This window comes from Papaver somniferum, chromosome 10, assembly GCF_003573695.1.
Source record: "Papaver somniferum cultivar HN1 chromosome 10, ASM357369v1, whole genome shotgun sequence".
Classification (NCBI taxonomy): domain Eukaryota; kingdom Viridiplantae; phylum Streptophyta; class Magnoliopsida; order Ranunculales; family Papaveraceae; genus Papaver; species Papaver somniferum.
Genome location: NC_039367.1, coordinates 6,734,124 through 6,756,303, shown reverse-complemented (window position 1 = coordinate 6,756,303; position 22,180 = coordinate 6,734,124). Strand labels below are relative to the sequence as shown.

General features: G+C 36.7%; 1 pseudogene; it reads right to left on the bottom strand.

The window, feature by feature from the left end:
* Positions 1-381: 381 nt before the first annotated feature.
* Positions 382-3,894, bottom strand: LOC113317886 (annotated as a pseudogene).
* Positions 3,895-22,180: the final 18,286 nt, after the last annotated feature.

Below are 22,180 nucleotides of genomic sequence, written 5' to 3'. Positions count from 1 at the left end.
TGTTTAGTGAACTGAATTGCTTCAGATGGTTGCAGACGGGGAGCTTGATAGTGTATCGGGTTAACTAAATGGACATTATTATGATCCGAACTCGAGCTTCCAGTACTCAGATATTTCGCTTAATACATGGCCTACACAAAATCTTCTTTTTGTCTCTTATTTTATATTGTTTTCAATGTTCATTTTTTTTAATATAAGGGTCTTGGGTTGAACCAGGTAAGTGGGGTGACACATGAAGAGGCATTTGCCGTAGGAGGCTCAGCCCAACCTAAACCAAAAGGATCACTTTTGAAGGAGCAAAAGTAACAGAGGACTGGCTCCTGGATTGAGTATTCAGGGGTCTTCTCTAAATCCAACAAGGCTAATTAAAGTTGCTTCGTCATCAGTCGCTGTCAATAACAGGAAGAGGATATAACAGCAGTGTATCAATATCAATCAGTAACCACCGAATTGGAGTGCACCAGCTCTTTCAAGTCCTTCCCAATTTTACTCGGTCAAGACTGGACTTTCAACCTGTCTTTAGTCTTTACGTTTGTAATCTGATAAATATTCACATAGATCACAAAGTGAAAGCAGTGAGAACTTTCACTTTCACTTCTCTGATTAGTTTTGGTTCTAAAGATTCATGTGAGATGAAAGAAATATTTTTAAATAAATATTTTTACATGTGTAATGAAATTAAAATGCATTAATATTATGATTATTTGCAGATTCTAATGTTGAAATGAATGATATAATAGTAATTTTGCAACTACATATATTTTGCCATGTATTTTGCGATTCATTCAGAGTTAAAATGTACACCTGAACTCTAAATTTACCAATTCTCAGTATACATTCACAGCCAAGACACGAGCAGTTGCTGGTGCTGCATTTTTGACTTCGTCTACTCCATCTCGCATTTTTGAAACCCCACTTCAGAATCACTTGAACTAATGGAAATAGGAAAACCATGCAAACAACAAGGGATACCGTGAGCTATTGCTATGAGCTTGAATAACATTCTCGTCAAAGTAGTGTATGATCATTGCCATACCAACGACTGGTGCTACATCGAAAGAAAAAGCATGGCTTGATGGTTACTAAAAAGTGAGAAATCAATTTAAAACATTCAGTCACCTCTCCTTTGACATTCTCTTGTGTTCCCCTCCTCTTATCCTGCGTGATGAGAAAAGGAGAACACATGAGAAGACGAAGAACAATACTGAAAGAGTTATTAGTAGTTCGAATACTAGCTTAAAAGAAAATTTACAAACCAGTCACGGAGGATTTTATCAAGGAAACATACAGAACTACCAGTTAACATCACATATCTACGAACTTAGTAACATTATGCTATAAAGCTAAAAAATAAAGAGCTGGACGAGATTGCAATACGGTATGGACAGGAACATGTGAGGTGGAGTAAAAATAAAGCTGAACTATTTATAAGTACTACAAGTACATGAATATACTAGGATCTAAACTATGCCTAATGAACAAGTGAGGTGGAGTTGAGTCACAGCAAAACCTCGTTTACACGTGCACAATTTGTAGCACGTAATGCTCTGCTGGCAAACTGAAGACTACTTTTTGTCTCGTCTGTATGGATCTACACCACATTCGAGATTAAAACCGGATTAGAATTTCAAAAGCAAATATAACCAAAATTTGAACGTAAACTTAAGTAGTACACAATTTCTTAGTTAATACCTACCTGTGCAGGAGTCATATTGCAGATAATGGCAGTATTAGCATTTCCACCCAGTGATGGCTGCAAAATACGAGTGAGTTCTGTCTCTGTACGGCACATGACCCCTACATCAGATCAAAACATATTGTAAGAGCAAAGCAGAGAAAGAAAAATCTTTGATAGATTATTAGATCATGTTCAGCCTACCCCTGGCTCTCAGCCCCTTCACTCAACTTCTTAATCACAGTTCAATGAGTCAGAAGGTTTTTGTTTATGTGTGAACCCTCTTTCAAACGAATACCTTCTACGCCAGTCTTCGTCGCAAGTTCTGAACCAGTTAAATCCACCAAGTTCTAGTAGATTGAAGACAAAATCAGCTTTGCATGTACGAAAATAGGCCACGTAACAAAAAGTAAACTACAACTAGATATGATAATAGAAAGGAGATGAGTAAATGTGGCAACAGCATACCAGGACAGATATACGAACATCATCACAGGAAATGCCAACTTCCCCATCTTCAGTCCTATCTCGACTATCAATTATCTGAAGTTCAAAGTAAAAGTACAAGTAAATAAACAAGTTGAAGAACTACTTCGATTATCAGTATTTCACAACCAGAACCAGGTCATAAAGGAGGAATGAAAACACTACCATGCGAAAAATTGTATGAGATCGGCTACCGTATGTATTCATATTTGTCTCACCAAAGTGGCAATGAGCTGCGTATTATTAATTACGCAATAGTATCCTATCAGTATTCAAGAACGAAAGTCACAAAGGTGAAGAAAAAGAACCAACAAAGAGAAAAAAACCACCAAAGCAGAGATAGAGAGAGAGAAAGAGACTCACATTCTCCAAAGTCCATTAATTGAAGAACTTGTTTCTTCTTTCAATCCAGCAACAAATATTCCTCTCTACCAGAAAAACAAACAAATACACTAATTAAACAAACTATCATTTAATTGTTAACAATCAAACATAGGAAACATTATCTTTTGGGCACATAGAAATACTTACATCTATGCTTTCATGGATCTGCAATTTGCGGTGCTCAGGAGCTAACATCTCTTTGTTATAGATCTCCATATATGACATCCATAGAAGAAACTCTCGATCCATATCCTAAAATAAACAAGCCAGAGCAAGCACGAAGACATGTAGACTTTTCATTTGCTATTTTGGCGTTTTGTTAAAAAAATAAACAAGTACCTCTTGAATAGTGCGGAACAAATCACGCACAGCAAGAGGAATACACCTGGCTCAGAAACTGATCCTCGCATTCCATGCGTCTTGCCACTATTAGTTTGCCCGTAAGCAAAAACAGTACCTGCAGCAAAATAACGAGAAGAAGGAACAACTTTAGGTCCTTGAAGATAGTTGTCTAGATCCAAATAATTTGAAGTAGTATTTCGAGGCTTAAATGTACCAGAAATATGAGCCAGTTAAGAGGCAAACCATCTGATGGTTATAACTTTACAACGAGATCCAAGGGTAATTTGATTCAGCACAATGTAAAATGAAAGCCAAGGAATGCAAATGAGTTGGACGTTCTAGTAAATTATTAGATTGGTTCAATTTCAGTCCTTCAAAACGATTGAATTAGTAATTATGCTGTTTCTGGGCTTAGACCCATCACAATTTGCAGATACAGCAGTATACTTTGTCAATTGAAGCTTAGCCTTTTACACATGACATGAGGTATGAAGTATCAAAAAACATTCATAATCAGGATCAGCAAAATTATCTCAGACTGGCTGAGACATAGAATGCCTACTTCATCGTAATAATGGAGCGTCAGCGAAGACCCTCATGGAGTTACTAGGGCAATTGATCATGTATGACAAACAGGCATCAGTCTTAACAATTGTCCACACTTTGCAAATTCAACCATTGAATACAATCAACGAGAATTATCTGAGCAACGCTAAGGCCCCTATCACCTAGCAACCAATAATCCAAGTAAGCATCATTGCACTCATACTTCACAATCAAGCTCAACATGGTTCACATTTCGCATTTTAAGCATGTCTGACCCTATTGAAAATAATCCCTAATTCCACAAACCACCAAGATTGAACTATTGAGAACCTAACAATTCAGAGATCGATAAGAAATTTGGAAACAGATAAGAAATTGATAAGAAATTACATACCATTGAACCCAAAAACAGCAGCAGAATACTTCTGCGAACATGAAATTACGCAAATTTCTAAAATATGTTTCCAGATTCAGAGTAGTTCTTCCTAGTTTAGGGTCTTGTCGACTAAGAAGATATTGTAACTTGTAGGCATCTGTATAACAATGACCTCAGCTGTTTAGCGACATTTTCCCATCTGTATATGCCTTCTCCACGAGATTCAAAAAATAATTACATGCAATACAAATCGAGTTAGACTCTTCATAACCACACACAATCAAAAACTTAACTACATTCATTAACTTCAAAATTCATGAAAAATGTACCAAATAACTAAGACTAAACAGCAAACGGACTACATTCAATTTCAAATTCAGCTCTGAAAATAAAAAATAAATAATCAAATTAATCCGAATGATAAACAAAAAGTAACTGAAAATTGTCACATCAACTCAATAATCAAACAAGAAATCATAAAATGCAGCTTAAATCTATAATTTTCATTCACCCATTTCATTAAACAACTACAGTGACTAAAAACCAATCAAAATCTAAATCTTAAAAGAAAAAGAAAAAAGATATAATTGAACCAAGGAAAGAACCAAAATGTCTGTTCGAAATCACTCCATTAGTAGTAGTAGCAGTCATTACTCTTCCAACCTAATAATTTTACACACAAATTTATTTACTCAAATCATTTCTAAATCCACTAGAACCAAAATTGAAATCATGACATTAAACAAAACTCAAATTGTATGTTTCACCAATCAAACTTAAATCATGTCATAATAAGAGAAATCAAACACATACCCATGCTTAAAGACAACATGAATCAACTAAACAAACGCATAAAACTGCAAAATCTAGAGAGATTTGTTGATTCAGTAATTTGACCAGAGAGAAATAACAAATAAGGAACAAGGTTAAAGTTTATACTTAATCTTCAAGTATTTTTACACAGGGACGAATCTTCTCCTGCAATTTTCAAAAATAAGACTAGAAATTAAATTTCTAAGGTTTACAAATTAAATTCAAATTGTAGAAGCTTTTGATAACAAGAGGTTTTGGTACCTGAGATTGGTCATCTTTTGGGAGTTTTGCTTCTTATGCGAGATTCAAGATTAAAACTCTATTAAAAGAGTGAGAGATTTCTGGGTTTATTTGATCCCCAGAGCCAACTAGTTCGGGTAATGAGAGAACTTGATCTGAAACAGTTTCCGGAGAGTGGATACCGTGAGAGAATTTGTATCGAAATAGGTTGGTTTTGTATTCGTATGGTGGTGTGTATTGAATTAGTGGAGTACTAATCCGTACATTGGGGTGTATTGAATTAGTGGAATATACCGATTAGTATTTTCTTAATCCCCCATATATGTGGACATCAGTGATCAAAGGGTATATTAGCTATTAGGTAAAGTCAGTCACACTTTTAGAAGATATTGGGAATCAGTCACATTTTTGGAAGAAATGCACATTTCAGTCACAGTTTTGTGTATTTCCTCTCGTCGTTCTCAACATTAATCCTTCGATAACAAACTCCAGTCATCTCCTTCGACGCTATCAACGACTGCACCTATATCCTCCTTCTCGAATTGCCAACTAACAACACCAGGAGGCAACATCTCGAGCTCCACCTTCTCTGTTTTATCTCGACCCAGAATCCATCAATCACAGCACCACTAACACAACAACAACCCCGTTCACGACTGCCAACCTCCATCAATCGCTGGCAGACTCGAGCTCTGTCATCAATGGACAACTCCATTCTATCCACCATTAACTATCAGGTACAGTATCGAGTATCTCCGACAATCATTACCACTGCCTTCATTATGAGATAACAGTTTAAGCTCCATCAAGTTCACCTCCTTCCCCGAACTGTCGAGCTCCAATCTCATTGCCATTACTGCCAGCAACACTTTTATAATTGTTATTCAGCTGTCAGTTTCCCAAGACTGACAGTTCAGTCTTCTTTTGAAGTTTGTCAGCCCCTTAACATACGGTGGGGTGTCAGTAGCAATTATGTGTTGTCTCAGTATGTCGCAACTTCGACTCGCTTCAAATGCTCATCAACTTTTTCATTCGATGTCGGAATCGCTCCATTCTTTCGCCGTTCTCTTCGTCTTTTCGTTCTCTTTGAGATGGTGCGAAGAAATCCCGGATTTGAACAAGTTCCATTCCTTTTGGTCAAGATAGCCTCAAACACCTAAGAAACTCAAAACAAACAAAATCAAAGCATAATGATACAAAAACTACCAAGAAAGCAAACATTTGAGTACCTAACTAGTGCAAATATTGCACCTATCACTTGTACTTTCATTTCAATGTTTTCTTTAACATAATCTGTGAAGCCAATTTCATTAATTAATGAGTTTCCACCACACCAAGTATCAAACCATATAGAAATATTTGATCCATCTCTCACTCTCCACCTTATATCCTCTTTTAAAGCATTCCAAGCCTATTTTAATCCTTTCCAAACTGAAGATTGCTTCCAGTTACAAGTCCATTGCCCATTTCTATCCTTAAATTTTGCAGAAAAAAACAAAGCCCATTCTTCATCTGAGTTTAGTATTTTCCGCATCATTTTCATTAATAAGGATCTGTTGATTACTTATAATCTTTTGATACCAATACCACCTTCTTGATGAGTGCCAAATATTGCATATTTCTATATCTTTTTATTGGCAATTAACTCATCTTATGCACTTTAGAATAATATATTATCCCAAATTCTATATTTTCTTTGTTTTCAAGAATAAATACTTGTACTAATTAATTTTGTGTTTTTAGGTACTAAATAAAGCTTGGATAAATAGAGAAGCCAAAAGAACAGAGAATTTGTGGCAATGAAAGAGAGACAACAAAGACTCCCGCTAGAAGGCAGTGAAGAATATTGTTTGCACCTCATCCGCAAGTGAAGTATGTTGTTTACAAGACTCAAAACTAGGTGTGGGCTTGAGATATTAGCTTTGAAGAAGACATGGGCTTAGAAGAAATAAAAACCAAGACCCAAACCAGTTTCTAGTGCGAGCCGTCAGATTCAATCTAGCTGTTAAACATCCAACGCCATCTCTTCATGATACATCATATTTGCTACACCTGCCCAACACCTTAGCACCTACCATTTCTTCCCTCAGCCACCTTCCCAGACGCCATCAATCAAACTCCTAGTCTCCATCTATCTCTATCTTAGCTTCTTCCCCAAAACAGTAACCCTAGATCTATAATTGAGAGAGATGAGGCTAGGGTTATCTTCAAAAGCAAACATCAAATCAACGAGATGGAAAGATAAATCAGAGTAGGGGTCTATCAGAAATCGCAATTTGAGTGAGTGGGTATTCTCTAATTTTCAAATTCATGGGATTGAGAAGAAATTTGGGTATAAAATAGGGTTCTCTGTAATTTGTGAAGGCATCCGAATTTTATCAATTGCTAGCTTAATGCAATTTGTGTTTTAATTATCTTCATCATGTTCTAAATTCACCTGTTAGGGTTTAAATGAAGCCCTAGCATGCTACTTATTATTCATGTTAATGGCAGTAACCTTGTTGTGCTTAAATGTACATATTGAAATTCAGTCTTAGGGCTTTAACACTTTACTTTCATAGTGTATGTCATCCATCCATTATAGTTAGAATTATCCTGTGTTGAAGAACTGCAACTCATGCTTAATCCTATACATTGATCTTTTGATTAGCTGTGTCGTTAAAAGACAGTTAATGCTTAGGAGAAATACCCTAGTTGTGATTGGATCATTCATATCAAAGTGACCTTAGATACACAGAGGATTGGCATCCCTCTTGTTATCAGTTAGAGGGACAAGGTTAGTATCATTAGGAGAATAACTAATATAAGTTAGTGGTGGACTCAACTGCCCTAGTACCCTCATCATCATTTGTTCTATTTACTTGTTTTGCATCTTGCTTCACTATTTCTGTTACTATCAAACCTCTTTGTCTTATCGACACAACCAAACCCGTTTTTGTTACTATTGTTCGGATCAGTATAAGAAGACTTTAACTTCAACTTTACACCCTCCAAGTCTCTGTGGGATCGACCTATGCCTTGTCTACAATAGGACGCTGTGCACTTGCAGTTTGACATAGTCGTAGGCTACTTTCTAGTCCTACCAAGTTTTTGGCGCCGCTGCCAGGGACTCGGTAGCGGTGTGGATGAAGTTTATATCTTTTCTTTACTGATTTTCAACTTAATCTTGTATATAAGAGTCTGGAATTTATGTTTCTCTGCCATTTATAGTGTAACTTAGTGTTAATACATCAGTATATAGAACGCATCATTATCTTAAGGTTTCAACAGAGTCATATATCTTGTTCAGCATATCAAATCTTCTGTTACTTTTAGATTACAGCTTGCTACCATCTGTAGTTTTGCTGTTGCATTGTAGTTAAGTTAATCCATTTGTGTATATATCTTGCATCCTGGTATTAGCTTTTTACTTTCAGTTTCGTACCATAACTGCATTTAGTCAAGTTTCTTTCAATTTTTGCTTGCATCTCATATTCTTAGCTGCATCTTTAGTATATATTCCTATAGTTTTTTAGTCAACTGCATCATTGTTTCATCTCATGCCAGCATCATAATATTGTAAAATAATCTTATCCCTGTATTTTCTTTAGCATATTAGGCTTTCAGTAGTTGCTAGTTTTGTTTTCAGTTAAGTATCCGCATCTTAATCCTGCAAAATTCCTGATCATAGTTGTTAGTTTTTCTTTTTTAGCTCATTGGTTAATATAAACTGTAGCCTGTTAGTCAAAGTTAGTTTTACTCGATCTTAGTATAACTAGTTCACTCGCATAATCTATTCTCTCATAAGAAGCATCATCTAGCTGCATTTTACATTCAGTTACCATTTACATAACATTGCAGTAGTCAACATTCACCCTGTATAATATCCATTCCAGCCTTCAACATAACTCTCTATCTTTATACATTTTCAGTTTAGTCCACATAATTTCTGTTCCGTTCTGTCCTGCTCAGCTATTTTAATTGGATATAGCTCAGTTTTTCTGTGTCGTTGTTGTACAAATTCTTCTTCTGATAATCCCTCTTTGAGCTCACAGGTAACCTTGATACTGAACTGCAAAAAAATGAAAGGAAAGATAAGGAGCATCACATTTTGTGGAATTTCCTAAACCCGTTTTTGCGCCGGCGGTTTGTTCTTCGACTCCTTTTTACTCTAGATGTTTATATAATTGACACACCATCCTGCTTACTGAGCTAGTTGATACCTGACCATTATAAAACTTCTTCAACTAATGGTATTGAGTAATCCTATGACACCTGAGTGATATTTTGGCTTACTAAGTTTGTTAAGTCCTGAAGAACAGTGTGTGTGTGTGTGCATTTATCTGTGAGTTTGTTACCATTTTCATTATCTGGTTTATGCATATGGTGTTTGTTTCTCAGTGCAACATAAGGTGTTAGTCAACATAAACCTGTAATTTTAAAGTAACCCATGTGCTAGATAATCTGTTCTATCATTGTGCGTAACTTAATCTCAGCCGAACCTGTGCATTCATTCCTGAAATTGATTGCCATTTTCTTAAGGATTCTTCTATGGCACATCATGACTGTCTGTTGAACTAGTCACCTTGGTACCATTGTGCATGAATCTGTGATGCTTGAATAGCATGTTTACTTGCTGATTCTGTTGAATTATGTGTGCGGTTATCCCTGAATCTTGTTTTCACTCCTATAAGCATTACATTCCTGGTTTACGCAGTACTCCTTGTCTGAAGTGCAGCATCACATATTCTAGGGTTAGCCTTTTGACTCTGTATTGTCTCCATTTATTGCCTGTAACTGAGTTGTGCATTTGTGTCTTGGCTGATAAATATTACATTTTCAACCTATGAGCATAATTCTGAAAGCTAACCTTTGGGTGAAATAAGCTTTCCTTTTTTGAGAATTTATTGGTTGTATGAGTGTTTTAACATGAATAGCATGCATGCTAGGCTATGATTATGACCTTTAGAGACCAAACTAATAGTTTAGTCAGAATTAGCCAAGAAGAGATTGTTGACATTCCTAATTCTGAAGTAGACAGTCCCGACCAATCTGAAACAATGGGTGATGAATTAAACCAAGACCGTAGTATGAAGGAGTACATGTACCCAACTAGGGCAAGCCAGCCCTCTTGCATCATTCTACCAGCTGATGCTGGCCAGTTTGAACTGAAAGCAAGTACAATTCATATGTTGCCTGTGTTTAGAGGGGTTGATGTTGAAAACCGTTATCACCATGTAAGAGATTTTGAAGATATCTGTGGGACTCTGCGTTTCGACCAAATGCCGGAAGAGTCTCTCAAACTGAGACAGTTTCCTTCTCTTTAAAAGAGAAAGCAAAGTCTTGGCTGAATGCACTACAACCACAGTCCATTGGAACATGGGAAGATCTAACAAAAGAATTTTTCAAAAAGTTTTTTCCAAACCATAAGGCCGTAGCAATTCGTCAAAGTATGAATAGTTTTGTGCAATTAGAGGGTGAGACCTTGGACAAATATCCGGAGAGATTTAGTGAATTATTGCTCCAATTCCCTCACCATGGTTTTGAAAAATGGAGACTTGTGCAAATTTTGTATGAAGGTCTAGATGTGAGTACCCGATCCACAGTTGAGTCAATGTGCAATGGTGCATTTACTGATAAAAGTTCTAAAGAGGCTTGAGATTTCTTATTCGAAGTTGCTGAAAAAACTCAACAGTGGGAGTCCAATCGTGAACCTAGAAAGATTACCCTTATAGCTAAATTCCATAGAATTGAGTCTGACTTTGAGGGAAATGCAAAGATTGCGTCCTTGGCTAGGAAAGTAAAAGCGCTAGAGCTGCAGAGTGTGAAAACTACTGCCCCTACTCTCCGTGAACAATTTGAGACAACCCATTGTCAATCATGTCACGGTTCAGACCACTTAGTGGAAAGTTGTCCAGACCTACAGGCATTTCAAGAGTCTAAAGTCAAGCAGGCCAATGCTCTGTATCAGAAACAAGAGAACAACCCTTATTCTCAGACCTACAACCCAGGGTGGAGAAATCTGAAAAAGCGGGGGTCTAACAACACCACCCAATATTTCGCTTAGCAATATGTATGGACTAACTCCAATATACTTTGATAGAGAATCAACTAGACAGTCAGTCTCAATCTAGATTAAATATATATCGAAGATTTAATATCTCTCTCTTGATTTGATCTTTACTCAAGCTAATAACAATCATCGAGTCTTTATCAAATACAAGGAATAACTTGGATGGTACCAAATACAAATTTCTAAGGATCAATCAATGACAATCAACAACCGAAGGTTGGATTATTCTAATTGATGATCTAACGCACAACCTGTATTATTTCAATTATAAAGATAAAACAATAAAATGCGGAAATTGAAATAACACAGACACTATAAATTTTGTTAACGAGGAAACCACAAATGCAAAAAAACCCCGGGACTTAGTCCAGATTGAACACACACTGTATTAAGCCGCTACAGACACTATCCTACTCCAAGCTAACTTCGGACTGGACTGTAGTTGAACCCCAATCGGTCTCCCACTGATCCAAGGTACAGTTGTACTCCCTGCGCCTCTGATCCCAGCAGGATACTGTGCGCTTGATTCCCTTAGCTGATCTCACCCAGAACTAAAAGTTGCTATGACCCAAAATCGCAGGCTTTGACAATAAACAAATATGTCTCACACATAAAAGTCTATCAAAGGATCAATCTGTCTCCAAAAGATAAACCCTAAAGGCTTTGTTCCGTCTTTTGATAATAATAAAGGTGAACATGAACCAATTGATAATCCGGTCTTATCTTCTCGAAGAACAGCCTAGAGTTATCAATCACCTCACAACAATCTTAATCGTATGGTAGTGAAACAAGATATTGCGGAATCACAAACAATGAGATGAAGATGTTTGTGATTACTTTTTATATCTTGCCTATCAGAGATATCAATCTCAAGCCAATCAATCTGATTGTAATTGTACGATAGAAGATGCAAGATCAGATCCCACAACTACGATAAAAGTAGTATCGATCTTAATTCAAAATCCCAATGAAGTCTTTAAGTCGTTAACCTGGTTTTAGAAGAAGAAAACCAAAGGTTAAAGGAGAACCGAATCTAGAATGAAAACTAGTATTACACGTGAGGTGTGGGGATTCGTTTTGCACAGATACTAGAATTCCCCTTATATAGTCTTTCAAATCAGGATTTGCAATTAAGTTACCTTGGTAAAAAATCAAAAAATATCCACCATTAGATGAAAACCTGATTTAGATTCAAGCTAATATTTCTCAACCGTTAGATCGAAAACTTAGCTTGTTACACACACTTGACAATGCACGCTTCTAGGTTTGTTAACCGTACCCAAACGTATGCACTTGTTGGTTCAACAATAGTTAACCAAAAGGTTAGCAATATGAGCATACCATATCAACCAAGTTCTTCTTCGCCATAACTAGTTCAAATGATTTCAAATGAACTAGTTAGAGAGTTGTTCAATTGCAAGGAAATCTCATGTACTACACAAGACACAATTGAAGCAAAGATGATTTGATTCACTCGAATCGATTCATGAACTTTTATAAACACGGTTTGGAAAATGCATTCCTTAGTTTTTTAAGTTTAAGTTAAGAAATCATCTTCAGATATATAACCTTCTCAAGTTCGCAGACTAGGTTCGCGGATTTAAGTTACCGGGCAGAGTTTACAAACTCCAGCAGAAATTCTCGGGTATGAGAAGTTCGCCCGGTTTGCGGACTGGGTTCGCGGACTGAGTTCGCGGACTTAGATTCACGCAAGTAGTTTGTCAACTCCAGCAGGAATTCGCGGGTTTGAGAACTTCGGCAATTCGAGGATTGAGTTCGCGGACGTGGCTCACGCCATTCTTCCGTTTCTCTTGATCAACAAAGTTCGCAAACTTTGGTGCAAGGAATATGACTTATACATAAATGTGTTTCCACAAAAATGCTTATGTCCACTATTGAAACATTCTTAGAGGACGTTATATAGTGGTTATACCATTTCTTGTCAAAGCAATTTTCAAGATGATTGAAACATATCACCACTTTCGTCAATGGTAAAGATAAACTTGGTTAAAGCGAAAAGCTTACCAACTCATATTTCGAGATATAGATAGGCGAGGTATACTCGGCTCTAAATACCAAATGTGTATAATCAAAGTCTATTAGCGTGCGACTTCTTGTCTCAAAGAGTAGGAGATAGAGTAGATAGACTTTTGAGTGATAGATAAGTTCAAGTCTTCACATACCTTTTTTTCGAGAAGTTCCACCGGTTCCTTGAGTAGTTCTTCTACTTGTATGATGAATCTCCATTGAGTCCTTGTGCTCAACTACACTTTCTATCTTAGTCTGAGACTTAGCTACAATAGACTAGAAATCAAGACTTATATTTTTGATCACTAACATTGACAAACATGCTTGAGATAGAAATGCATGGGACTTCGACCGAGCAATGTTCAAACAATCTCCCCCTTTGTCAATTTTAGTGACAAAACTATCAATACATATGGAATACAAAAAATATAAAGAAACTTTAGTAGCTCCTATTGAAAAAGCGGGGGCTGTTATAGGTTTGAAAGTGGTAGTAAAAGTTCGTTGCTCGGACTTGAATAGATTTTAAAACGAAAATATATGTACAAATTTGTCACAAGATGTTCGAGAGGTATTGGGATTAAGGACTTGGCCAATTCTTCATGCATGTGGTATATTTTATTTATTCTTAACAATTACTGCTCAAAACATAAATATATGGACTCTTATTTTGCCAAAATAGATTCTCAGAATATTAGTTATAAATCGTAAGCATGGGACATCAAACATTTAAGCAAGCATGCCGCATCAAATAAAATGATAACTAATTAATTAAAATCATTTTTCAATTTTTAATCAGTGCAAAAGTCATAAAAAGAATAAATTAAATTTACCACAATGAGGAAAATAGACTCCCTCCGTCGTCCCAATGTTGGGTTTAGCTCCTCATATTAATCATAATCTCAAAATGTTTTATTATTGCTCCAAAGTTGATTACAATTGAGTAAACAATGCAACAGAGAAATCGCAACAGCAGTTCCTGTTGCGAAGACGATGTTGGACTGTTACAGAGAAACAAATGGTGACGGAAAACTAAATGCTGTGGTTTACCTCTCTGTTGCAAAATATGATGAAGAAACTGTTGCGATGAAGATAAACGTTGCAGAGCAGTTGAAGAAACTGTTGCAAATGGATGAAGGAACCGTGGCCGATTGCTTGTTCTTCACGGGCAGCAGCAGCAGCAGCAACAGAGTTCTGAAAACTCTGATTTCTGCTCCTCTGGCCCTCCTTTCGACTCCCAACTCTAGACATCCCTTCCCTGTGATAGTATAAACCTATTTATACACCTAATACTCATTGAATCTCGCCATAACTCCTCAAAAATCTTCACAATGAAGAAAAATATTTTTGAGAATAATTTCTTATTTCTTCCTCTGTGTACGTTAATTGTCTTGGAAATCTTCATAAACTGATTGATACGCATCCTAGGAGAATATATGGGCTTAAATACACAAACATGCAACATCTTTTACGTGATTTTCTTTCCAAAAATGAGACGATATTCTTTTCTCTGTTTTGATTGGGAATTGATTTTCTGGACAAATTTGATCGATCCCAACCACCATAATATCTTCATATACTCATATCACATATACCCATTAAGTATCAGCTCTTTAATCTCGTTAAAACACCTTCAAATGTCGAAATGAAAATCTGCCAGTAAAGGAAAGAATTTTCCCGCCAAAACAAATTTTGAATTTTGAAAGAAGGTCGCCCCTTATCCAGTGGTCGCCCCTTATCCAAAAGCGAGAGTCCGAATAACACTTGTCCTCCGGGTGCCAAAATCAACTTTTCGAGCCGAATTTTCTTAAAATATTTATTTCCAAAAAATACCTACAAATACATAAAATAACAAAATTAGTACAAAATCGAGTGCCAACAATACGGACATTGAGGACAAATTAGACACAAAAATGTGTCTATCAAATACCCCCAAACTTATTATTTGCTAGTCCTCCAGCAAAATTTATTCTTGAAAAGTGACCGAGTTAATCTCGGGTGGGTTTATCAGAGGTGTACCCACAAAAACCAATACTCCAGACCCTAGCTATCTACGAAAAATCTTGGAAAGCACTAAAGAACCTCCTTGGTTGGCATACTTATTAATTACAGGAGGAAGTACCCTGACGCGAAATTCCAATTGCTGTATACGAGTTTGCACTCAAGCATACTAAAATTCATATAAGTGACAGAGCTCTACTAAGATAGTTTCACGATGGACATCACACTCGGAGTCAGACTAATCACATGAAAAGATTAAGAAGATGGAAAAATAAAAATGTAGATGGTTGAAAAGCGAACGGTGTTTCCCATATCTGTCTGAAGGCCTCTGCCAAGATGAACCTAACCTAAATGACTGAGATACCGTTCTGACTAATATTAACACACTGGCATATACAAGGGAACCAGTGGTCAATAACTTAAATCTAGATCAACAAACTGGAAAATACAAGGGAACCAGCAGTTGACTACACATAACAATAATCATTTTTTTTTTTTTAACTTAACGGCATGAATAGATCTTTTGGATCCAAGCGCATGCTTCTTGTCAGCAGATTACACGATAGTTCCCACGGGTCCTGCATTCCACGCTTGCTTAGGCGACGGAAACAGGGAGAACACACGCATATTGCTATCCAAGTGTTAATACTTATTCCGATTGGTCTAACTGGTCCGGTCTTTTTTTTTTTTTTGAAAAGGTAACTCAGTCACTCTATTTCACCCTAGCAAAGGTAACAACTTGAATCGTGTGCCCCACCAAATCACTTGAAATAAAAGAAAACTAAAAATAGAAAGTGAAAAGGACTCGACAAGATATGGCGAAACTATCATGTTATTTCTAACACCTGAGCTCTGTGCTTTTATGAATAGACTCTATAGATGTTTCCATCTAGTCAGATTGGTTCCTCAACTCCTAAAACAAAAATGTTTCCATCCACTTAGATTGGTTAGTGCTATCCTAAATACGCATAAATTTCTAGGCTCTGGAGTTTATTTATTGCGCAACTAAAAAAGTTTCTCCCAATACCCCCAAACTTAAATCTAACATTGTCCTCAATGTTCTAAAGATAAAATTAAAAACATGAACAAGGAGAAACGGTTACTATTTGAAGTAAAAGAGTTAAGGAAGGATATTACCGTGTTGCGTGAGATTGGGTTACCTCCCAAGAAGTGCTAAGTTTAAAGTCTTCAGCCAGACTTAGGAAAGGATTAGTCAACTCGAACCATAAAGTAACAGTCGAAATAACTGTGGGTCTTCAAAACTAAATAGAGCTGACCAAAGGAAACTACAATAACCCAAGAAAGTGAACATGTACTGCATACCCTTATCTAGTTTCCTGATGAAGATACCTATGTCCCATTGTGGTTCAGGTTCAGGTTCTATGAAAGGATCTTGATAGAATATTTTCATTGGCTGCGTTTCTTCATAGATGGGATCCGAATCACTAGGTCTTAGAGTCTGTAAAAACTCAAATACGAACTTAGAATCACGAAGTAATAACCTAAATAATTGCGGATCCTCTAAGTCAATCAGATATGACTTACATAGTTGACCACAGTGAGAGTAGTGGTCATTCTTAGGAAAATGTGTCGATTCCATTAACCTAAAGTACTTAGGCTTAGTCTCAGAACTTAATAAGTGACACATTTGAAATCTATACGTTCCCACAATTGGAAGAAAACTATTTGGTGGGAAAACAAAATCAATCTTGGTATTATTGCATGGGTTAACCACATCAACCAGAGGATGGGTTTCTAACATTTGAGACTCTTGTTGGATATCATTAGGTTCTGGAAAACGATTATGAAGATAATCTTGTAAGATGGTTGAGGCATTGATGTCAAGTCCCAAGTGAGGGACCTTACTAAGAGTTAAAGCACATGGAGAATGATACTCACCCCCAAACTTAGAGTTTTCGGCGTCTCTAGATAGACTAGTCATAACCTCCCTAATTTCTAGGTCGGCAATTGATTTTTCTAAGTCAGGTTCATCCTCGCTAATCTCTACGAGTTCATCTAAGACTATTGTTTCTAAATCGTTTGACTCGATCTCAAGATAAACTGGTTCCTCTAAACCATCATCGGTTTCGTAAACAGGACATACTACATCGTCTGAAACGGGGGTATCTCTAGTCAAATCCTCGTCCTTTTGAATAGGTGAATAATTTTTAAAATTATTAGGATCTGAATCAGAAATAATATAATCATTATAAGGCTCAACTGGGGTAACAAATTCCTGATCACTATTCCCACATATTTCAGATTCTTCATCATCACTATCCTCATCATCATGATACAATTTTTGAAATTCAAGAATTCTCAATCTTTGTTCCAAACTACATGGTCTATGTTTATAATATTTCTCATAGATCGTTAGAGGTGATTCCTCAATAAAAGTTGGAGTATCCATATATCGCTGCCCACGCATATATTCACCAAGAGTCATTTCCGAAGACGTCTCTTGATAACGAGAATTTCTAGACATATATTCTCGCAACGTCATCGCAGGTGGCGTCTCCTCAAAAGGATTCATCACCGAAGAAATATAAACTACAGAGGGATTCTATACAATCACAAACAAGGCCGACTCGACTCCACCAAAGCAAACCTAAAGATTTCTAGCAAACAAAAAGCATGATGGCTCCACTTAGATTGTTTCTAGACCAGCTTCTATCTTTCGAAAGGGAATTCGTTGCAATTTGAGCAAACCCCTCTGGAATCAATCCGAGTCAAAGTAAGTTGAATTGAGGCGAGGGAAGCTCAGTGGAGCTTTGATACCCAAGGCCTCACCGCTATCACAAGGCGGCGCAGTCACGCATTCAACCCACAGAAACCATCATGAACTTTGGAGTGTGCTTAAAGAGCAACCAATATTTTTCGAACGAGTTTCCTATTAAGCTCGTTACCCTATCGGTCTCGTTCTATTCCAAATTTTAAGCTTGGGTTCGCGTTAGGTTTCGTTTTCCTAAGGCGGGCAAGAAGGGAACGGTGATGAAATCCGAACCCTTATCTTGTTTAGGCCAGGCCTTGCCCTTTACTAGGAAAAGACAGTCCGGTTCGTCCTCAAACAATTATCACCTTAAGGCAGACAGTAACCCGCTTGCAGAAGATTCGCGGGTGTTTCGATTGGACTTACCTCCCGTACCAGACGGGCGATGAACCGTTGTCGTCGACTCGGGCCACGACTCCTATGCCGTGTACGAACCCGAGGGGCCGAGACGATATAGTAATCGTCGTCCTTCCCTGCACACAGTTTATATAATTTTTTTTTTTAATAATAATACCCTTCCGTAGGGTTAAAAAAAATAACAAAGTCCAAGAGTCCAGTCCAAAGTCCAAATAAATAAATAAAGAAAAAAATTACAGTTTTCCTCACACTCTAAAAAAAAAAATTAAAAATTAAATCCTAAAATTGTCCTTTTTTTCTTCTCTTTTCGCTTTTCGCTTTAAGATTTTTCCTCTCCAAGTCCTTAGTTTTCACTTTGAACCTGCAAAATAAAGACAAAAAGAAACGTAAAAGGGAACAAACAATTCTAAAAAAAATAATAATAAACCTAAAAAAATAAATCAATCTATATACAAGTCCGCGTCGGCGGCGCCATTTTGTTATAGTTTTTAAGAGGTAAGTAAAAGTTCGTTGCTCGGACTTGAATAGATTTTAAAACGAAAATATATGTACAAATTTGTCACAAGATGTTCGAGAGGTATTGGGACTAAGGACTTGGCCAATTCTTCATGCATGTGGTATATTTTATTTATTCTTAACAATTACTGCTCAAAACATAAATATATGGACTCTTATTTTGCCAAAATAGATTCTCAGAATATTAGTTATAAATCGTAAGCATGGGACATCAAACATTTAAGCAAGCATGCCGCATCAAATAAAATGATAACTAATTAATTAAAATCATTTTTCAATTTTTAATCAGTGCAAAAGTCATAAAAAGAATAAATTAAATTTACCACAATGACGAAAATAGACTCCCTCCGTCGTCCCAATGTTGGGTTTAGCTCCTCATATTAATCATAATCTCAAAATGTTTTATTATTGCTCCAAAGTTGATTACAATTGAGTAAACAATGCAACAGAGAAATCGCAACAGCAGTTCCTGTTGCGAAGACGATGTTGGACTGTTACAGAGAAACAAATGGTGACGGAAAATTAAATGCTGTGGTTTACTTCTCTGTTGCAAAATATGATGAAGAAACTGTTGCGATGAAGATAAACGTTGCAGAGCAGTTGAAGAAACAGTTGCAAATGGATGAAGGAACCGTGGCCGATTCCTTGTTCTTCACGGGCAGCAGCAGCAGCAGCAACAGAGTTCTGAAAACTCTGATTTCTGCTCCTCTGGCCCTCCTTTCGACTCCCAACTCTCGACAGCCCTTCCCTGTGATAGTAGAAACCTATTTATACACCTAAGCCTCATTGAATCTCGCCATAACTCCTCAAAAATCTTCACAATGAAGAAAAATATTTTTGAGAATAATTTCTTATTTCTTCCTCTGTGTACGTTAATTGTATTGGAAATCTTCATAAACTGATTGATACGCATCCCAGGAGAATATCTTGGCTTAACTACACAAACATGCAACATCTTTTACATGATTTTCTTTCCAAAAATGAGACGATATTCTTTTCTCTGTTTTGATTGGGAATTGATTTTCTGGACAAATGTGATCGATCCCAACCACCATAATATCTTCATATACTCATATCACATATACCCATTAAGTCTCAGCTCTTTAATCTCGTTAAAACACCTTCAAATGTCGAATTGAAAATCTGCCAGTAAAGGAAAGAATTTTCCCGCCAAAACAAATTTTGAATTTTGAAAGAAGGTCGCCCCTTATCCAGTGGTCGCCCCTTATCCAAAAGCGAGAGTCCGAATAACACTTGTCCTCCGGGTGCCAAAATCAACTTTTCGAGCCGAATTTTCTTAAAATATTTATTTCCAAAAAATACCTACAAATACATAAAATAACAAAATTAGTACAAAATCGAGTGCCAACAATACGGACATTGAGGACAAATTAGACACAAAAATGTGTCTATCAGGGGCCTTACAAGACCACCTAACATTTCGCTTAGCAACCTGTATGGACAAACTCGAATATACTTTTAAGAGAATTAACAAGACTCAATCAATTAAAAGTATATCAACGAGTTTATATCTCTCTCTTGATTTGATTTACTCAAGCAGGAACTGCGAGTTCTAATCAAATGCAAGGAATAATTTGGATGGTACCAAAGACCAATATCCAAGGATCAATCAATATCAATCGACAACCAAAGGTCGGATTTCCAATTGATTGATTCAAACGCACAACCTGTATTATTTCAATTATAAAGATAAAACAATATAATGCGGAAATTGAAATAACACAGACACCGGAAATTTTGTTAACGAGGAAACCGCAAATGCATAAAAACCCCGACACCTAGTCCAGATTGAACACATACTGTATTAAGCCGCTACAGACACTAGCCTACTCCAAGATAACTTCAGACTGGACTGTAGTTGAACCCCAATCAATCTCCCACTGATCCAAGGTACAATTATGCTCCTACGCCTCTGATCCCAGCAGGATACTGCACACTTGATTCCCTTAGCTGATCTCACCCACAACTAAGAGTTGCTATGACCCAAATCGCAGGCTTTGACAATAAACAAATCTGTCTCACACAGACAAGTCTATCAAAGGATCAATCTGTCTCCCACAGATAAACCTTAAAGGTTTTGTTCAGTTTTTTGATAATAATCAAGGTGAACAGGAACTACTTGATAATCCGATCTTATATTCTCGAAGAACAACCTAGAGTTATCAATCACCTCACAACAATCTAATCGTATGGTAGCAAAACAAGATGTTGCGGAATCACAAACAATGAGACGAAGATTTTTGTGATTACTTTTTATATCTTTCCTATCAGAGATATCAATCTCAAGCCAATCAATCTGATTGTAATCGTACGATAGAAGATGCAAGATCAGATCACACAACTACGATAAAAGTAGTATCGGTCTTAATTCACAATCCCAATGAAGTCTTTAAGTCGTTAACCTGGTTTTAGAAGAAGAAAACCAAAGGTTAAAGGAGAACCGACTTTAGTATGCAAACTAGTATCACACGTGAGGTGTGGGAATTAGTTTTGCACAGATACTAGAATTCCCTTATATAGTCTTTCAAATCAGGATTTGCAATTAAGTTACCTTGGTAACAAAGCAATCAATATCCACCGTTAGATGAAAACCTGATTTAGATTCAAGCTAATATTTCTCAACCGTTAGATCGAAAACTTAGCTTGTTACACACACTTGACAATGCACGCTTCTAGGTTTGTTAACCGTACCCAAACGTATGCACTTGTTGGTTCAACAATTGTTAACCAAAAGGTTAGCCATATGAGCATTCCATATCAACCACGTTCTTTTTCACCATAACTAGTTCAAATGATTTCAAATGAACTAGTTATAAAGTTGTTCAATTGCAAGGAAATCTCATGTACTATACAAGACACAATTGAAGTAAAGATGATTTGATTCAATCGAATCGGTTCATGAACTTTTATAGCCACGGTTTGCAAACTGCATTCCTTAGTATTTTTAAGTTTAAGTTAAGAAAACATCTTCAGATATATAACCTTCCCAAGTTCGCAGACTAGGTTCGCGGACTTAAGTTACCGGGCAGAGTTTTCAAACTCCAGTAGAAATTCTCGGGTATGAGAAGTTCGCCGGTTCGCCGACTTAGATTCACGCAAGTAGTTTGTCAACTCCAGCAGAAATTCGCGGGTTTGAGAACTTCGGCAGTTCGAGGATTGAGTTCGTGGACGTGGCTCACGCCATTCTTCCGTTTCTCTTGATCAACAAAGTTCGCAAACTTTGGTGCAAGGAATATGACTTATACATAAATGTGTTTCCACAAAAATGCTTATGTCCACTATTGAAACATTCTTAGAGGACGTTATATAGTGGTTATACCATTTCTTGTCAAATCAATTTTCAAGATGATTGAAACATATCACCACTTTCGTCACATGGTAAAGATAAACTTGGTTAAAGCGAAAAGCTTACCAACTCATATTTCGAGATATAGATAGGCGAGGTATACTCGGCTCGAAATACCAAATGTGTATAATCAAAGTCTATTAGCGTACGACTTCTTGTCTCAAAGAGTAGGAGATAGAGTAGATAGACTTTTGAGTGATAGATAAGTTCAAGTCTTCACATACCTTTTT